This window comes from Xenia sp. Carnegie-2017, unplaced genomic scaffold, assembly GCF_021976095.1.
Source record: "Xenia sp. Carnegie-2017 unplaced genomic scaffold, XeniaSp_v1 HiC_scaffold_2, whole genome shotgun sequence".
Classification (NCBI taxonomy): Eukaryota; Metazoa; Cnidaria; class Anthozoa; order Malacalcyonacea; family Xeniidae; genus Xenia; species Xenia sp. Carnegie-2017.
In genome coordinates this window covers 8652301-8658300 of record NW_025813482.1, presented here as the reverse complement: position 1 = coordinate 8658300, position 6000 = coordinate 8652301, and the positions used below count along the sequence as shown (strand labels likewise).

The following is a 6000-nucleotide window of genomic DNA, read 5'->3' as shown; positions in this document are numbered from 1 at the left end:
TAAAAATTGGATCAAATGAATAAATAGTTAACAGTGGAAGAGATAGAACAGGAAAGTTGTTTGTTAAAATATCTTTTTTTCAATAGTCGAGGTCTTTTATATACGTATAGTGCAAAAATTCACTTATGTTAATTGACTGTAGAGCCTTATCATACAGAATGAAGAAGATAAGATGTTGCTATAGCGTATCTTAAAACGTGCAATACAGCTTTGTAATAGATTTCGTAACAAAAACTCTGACGCAAATGTGTTTGGACATTGATGTGAAGTGTGTATGAAAAAAATTTAAGTCGGTCAGAAAATCTCTACACAAGCATCAAAATTGTTTCTTTAAAAAAAGTTGATGAAATGATTGTTTGCAAAAAATCAATATCTGCGAGGCCATTGGCTGTTTCAGGATCGACTTAGCATTGATAACTTTTAGCTACTAGCGTCATTAGGATTTTTTTAAACAAAAAGTGATGTAATTTAAAGCAAACAAGAAAATGCGTTAGTGGCTGGTTGCTTTTAAAATTCAATATACGGAAGATAATATCGATTTTGATTGGACAAAGTAGCCTTGACAAAACGTGATCCAATTGTCTTTCAAGTCAAGATAAAAATACATAAAAAAACTATAGCACACCCACCAACTGTCAAATTCTTATCTTATTCTTAAGTTGTCAACTATATGACACACCCGAGGGAGCGATACTTAGCTATATATAAACTATTCTCTGCTCGTTTTTTTCATTAGGGGTAGAATCAACCATGAACAAACTGTTTTTCCTCGTCATGGTTGCGTTGACCAACACTTTCGTTTTGTCAGTTAAACTTCGTTGCTGTAGAAAACTTCCACAACTTATTATCAATGGAACAAATATCTTCAAAGAAAAAGAAGGAAGCCATATTCTTTTGGCTTTTCTTGAAGGGAACAATAAAGACTCAAGGATTCAAATCAAAGGAATGGATTTGTTGTTGCACAACTATCGCAATATGTAAGTACTATTAGGTGTTGTGTGTTATTCTGATATTCAATAACATATTTAAATGAAACAAATTACAAAATCGCGTAATTTATAATCTCAAGTGTGCAATGTATTTTAATTAATGGATAAATTTATTGGGGGTGAAAACCACTGCATTGTTACCATTAAATAATGAAAATGTAAAGGTATCAAATCTTTATAGACAAAAATTTATTGAATGCATTTGTCACATTTACCATCCAATATTAAAAGTTCTTTCGACATTTCATTTTACATAGTTTTGCTGCTTAAATGGTCAACATTTAAGTCAGTTAGAATTGTTTGACTTTTTCCTTTTTTAAAGACAAGAATATGACGTATGTAGCTGGAATATATCTTTGGTGAAGGTGTAAATGTGAAAGTACATTTGATGCTACATATATATAATGATTTATCATAACCGATGGATTTGAATTAAAAAGCTAAAGGCTTGAACGCATCGCTGTGTTAATGACAATGGGAAGACTTGTTCCTTGTTTTAATTTTCTGTTTTTTATATTTCCACTGTATCCGTATTAAGTGTTGTATCCGTATTAGTGTGCAAAATGTTGTCGAAGGTAATCAACAGAAACACCGCTAAGTGTTAGATAGCTATTGTATCAACAGCTCAACGTTCATCATCGAGTAAACAACCTTCATAAATCGTAATATTTATTAATAGATTAAATTGTTAAATAGGTATGAGTCAATAAAACAATAGAGCTGTTGTATACCCATATTGTAACTTACTGTTAATAATCAAGGTGACATGCACTGTTACAATGTCCTCAAAATGTAATCAAATAATTAAGCAGCAACAATTCAACTTTAGATTTGTAATTTCAGTATTCTAATTCAGTAATTCTAATTCTGCAAACTTCAAAGCGTCATGCTGAATTGGAACTTAATTGATTCACAGAGTTGCCAAAAATGCATTGAGCTTCATAACATATATAGCAGCACATATACTCTATCGATATGATCGAAAATTCGAAGATAAATATTTGTAATTCACTTTTTAGGGATATTTTGGACATAAATTTTATGGCCATCAATCGTCACAATGATTCAGGATTTCGTCATCTGAGACGGAGAGCAAAATTTGATATTTACCAAGAGCCAACGGGAGGAAATATTTGGGAAGAACTTCATATAAGTACTAACGATTTCATTATTTTTGATCACTGTGGTTATATGGTTGGCTTTATTACTTTTCCAAGTAATTACTTATGGAACGCAAAAGGAAGGTGTGTATGTGTATTAAATAAATGATGTTACTCGATAAAAGTCATGTAGAAAATATAATATGTACTGACAAAAACCTTTTTATGTAGCTAGTACCGACAGATAGGTTCTGTGCCAATGCTGAAAGAATACTTCTTTTTTATACATCTCAACTCTAGCAGTCAGAAAATTTATCTACTTTGTTATGAATTTTTGAGCTATGTGCTAAACAATCATTTTTGTATAGCTAATTCTAACATCAGCAAATCATTCGTTGTCAGAAATGTTTCTAACATTTAATTCACAATATTGGCAGTAAATTTAATCAGCACATATAGCAGCCATATTTTTTCATTCAATAATTGATATTTATGCAGTAATTTCTTTTATAGAACCTGTACAACGACTCTGATACGCAATACCTATCTTAAATCACCTTGCAAAAAATACTGGACATGTCCTATACCACATCATCAGTTCAATGGACACAATTTTGTAGGTGAAATTGAGTAAGGTATTTTCGTTGTTTGTAAATCATGTGGTATATGAATGCACAACTTTATCAGCAGAAGTAAAGACGCAGTTCGCTTTTCTTGGTTTCAATTTGTAAAAGCAAATCGCTTATGTAAATATTTTAAATTTTCTTTTCGTACAATTTTATATACTTGATTAGAATTGAATACAACAGCCAGTTTCACAATCCATTATAAAATAAAATAACTTATTTTTATCACATCAATGAAACGCAAAGTGTAGCTACTCAAAGAAAAAGTGCAGCCAAAATACGCTTTGAGACAAATTTTGCTCACCAGTCATCGTTTGAAAAAGTCGGAGTCATTCAAGAAATCGGCATTCATTAAAGTTGACATTTAAAAATTTAAGGCAGCCAAATGTACTCGATGTAATTGTAACGTAGTCGAACGAAGTCGTTTTATTGAAGAAGACATTTCATAAGAGCAAGGTCGAATGAACATCGCACGAGGCTTGTGGTGGATCTTCAGATTTTTCAATCACACATATGGATCAATTGTGCTGGATGGGGAGTTTTGATCGAAACTCATTGAAGTTATTTCAGTATTGAAAATTTTGTAAAAATATGTTAAGTTAAATAAATTACCTCCTGCCTGTGCATATAACCGCCACAATGTCAAATTCAACAGCAGAAAGTTTTTTTCTTTACTTCGATGCTTAAATTGTTCTTTATTAAAATACAAAAATGCAATTTTGACTGAATTGTTTATGAATCTTAAGCATTGCTGGAAGGTTAAGTTAATTTGATGTTAGTGGAAGTTTGTATAAAATGGTCACATGGTCAATTCCAGTTTTCGTTAGCACAGTGAACATTTACATCCAGCTTCTTGAAGTATGGCGCCATTCAGTGATAATTCCAGATATCTAAATATTGAGTTCATTTGATGGGGCACATCACCATTCAGAAATATTTCTGCCAGTAGTCAAGATGTACTTTTAAGTTTATTCTTTGCACTAGGTACTTTAGTCGTTGCTTCATGTAGACTCTTGCTTTGAAGATATAACATTATCTCTTCAATAAAAGTTTACATGTGTTGTATTTCTTTTGTGATGGGATTTTCTTCTTTGACGGCGCTGGAGATTTTGTTGACTTCTTTAGCTACTCGACTAAGTTTGCATTGAAAGTAGATGGTATACTTTAGCTGTGATTGGAGGTGAGCAAGAAATCTAATTATTCAACTAGCATACATATGAAAATAACACTAATACTCATTAAAACGATCTTTAGAAAAACCGAATCAGATACTTGGTTAAAGCCTTACCAGAAGGTCAAAATTTGGAGTTTTTTTCTTGTTTTTAATATAAGGTCAATAGATATGTGCATGCTAATAAAGAAAATAAAGTTTATTTGTGGTTAAAACAATTTCAGGAAGGGTTTTTGTGAAAATTGATTGAAATCAAACATTTAACGTAAATGAGCACTTTTTTAAATTTTGTAAGGCATACATATTTTGGCGAACTTATGCCATCTTCAGTGCAGTATAATGAATGGAATATTTACATAGAGTTAATTCATGATGAAATATAATACATGATATATTTATAGACAAAAAAGGTCGATGCTAAAATTATTTACAATATTTTGATTAGGGGTGTTAAGTTATTTACAAATCAAAGATAGTATTGACATGCTGAATTTTTTTCTTGAGATTAGGCTTAAGTTTTTTGATGTACAGTTCTTCTTTGATTTTTAAAGAGGAACATATTTCACATCAAGCTACCAAGAAAGGGAATTTCTCTTTTTGAACAGCTATGAAGGTTGATTTTGGGTGCGTATGGAACGTAAATCCGGTTATTTGTCATTCTCCTAAAGAGGTTTTGCTCCATGAAACGCTTTAAAATGTTGTCATATTTATTTTGAGTCAGTCTTCAACCGACATTCTCCAGAGTGTTCGATGTTTTGTGTCAAGCGTAATTTCAATAACAGTTTAACTTTATCAACAGTTCAAAGGAAGTAGTCTATCTTTCTCTTCTAAATTTTCTTATATTTCAGATCCAATTGTGACACATTTACACAAACAAAGCAGACCAGCACGTTTTGCATATCGACGGAATCGAAAAAAATTACTATTGCAACTGTTGCTAAATATGTACAGGAAAGTCACAGTTCGAAAAATCTTGGAAACTAGGGTAAATGTGAGTAGTATTAAGCTACGTGTGGACTGGAAAACAATTTTTTGGGCAACCTGACTCACAACAAAGGCTCTACAGGTACAAATATACATATCGATAATTGTGGGCAGGGGTGTATAAGTAAGTGTGGGTTTGATAGAGCTGCTAGAACAGTCAGACCTCAGTGAGTGTGAGTGAGTGAGCTGTTAGGAGAGTCTGGGCCTCAGTGAGTGTGAGAGAGTGAGCTGTTAGAACAGTCAGGCCTCAGCGAGTGTGAGTGAGTGAGCTGTTAGAACAGTCAGGCCTCAGTGAGTGTGAGTGAGTGAGCTGTTAGGAGAGTCTGGGCCTCAGTGAGTGTGAGTGAGTGAGCTGTTAGAACAGTCAGGCCTCAGCAGTGTGTGAGTGAGTGAGCTGTTAGGAGAGTCTGGGCCTCAGTGAGTGTGAGTGAGTGAGATTTTAGGAAAGTCTGGGCCTCAGTGAGTGTGAGTGAGTGAGCAGTTAGAACTGTCAGGCCTCAGTGAGTGTAAGTGAGTGAGCTGTTGTAGAGTCTGGAACTCCGTGAGTGTGAGTGACTGAGCTGTTAGAAGAGTCTGGGCCTCAGTGAGAACTAGTGAGTGAGCCGCTAGAAGAGTCTGGATCTCAGTGAGTGTGAGTGAGTGAGCCGCTAGAAGAGTCTGGATCTCAGTGAGTGGGAGTGAGTGAGCCGTTAGAAGAGTCTGGGCCTCAGTGAGTGAGAGTGAGTAAGCTGTTAGAAGAGTCTGGGCCTCAGTGAGTGTACGTTAGTGAGCTGTCCGAAGAGTATAAGCCTCGGTGAGTGTTAGTGAGTGAGCTGTTCGAAGAGTCTGGACTTCAGTGAGTGTGAGTGAGTAAACTTTTAGAAGAGTCGAGATTTTAGTGTGTGTGAGTTGGCTGCTGGACGAGTCAGGCTTCAATGAGTTTGAGTTAGTGAGATGTTGGAACAAACGTATTAGAGAACGGACGTAAACTTATATCCTGTGAAAGCATTAATACACAACACACCAACGAGGTTGAACAGTCGAACTTTTTATTCTTCGAACTCGATACTAGTCGAAAACACCGAATTACAATAAACGTTGAATGTCTTAAGCGTTAAATAATCGCTAGCGATCACTTAGGCAAAGGAGTA

At 34.3% G+C, this 6000-nt stretch overlaps 1 long non-coding RNA gene across 1 annotated transcript; it reads left to right on the top strand.

The window, feature by feature from the left end:
* The first annotated feature begins 3759 nt into the window (after positions 1–3759).
* On the top strand, positions 3760–4016 carry LOC124440757. The gene is made up of 2 exons (XR_006946753.1): positions 3760–3895; positions 3970–4016. It is a non-coding gene; the product is annotated as an uncharacterized LOC124440757 (long non-coding RNA).
* The last annotated feature ends 1984 nt before the right edge of the window (positions 4017–6000 follow it).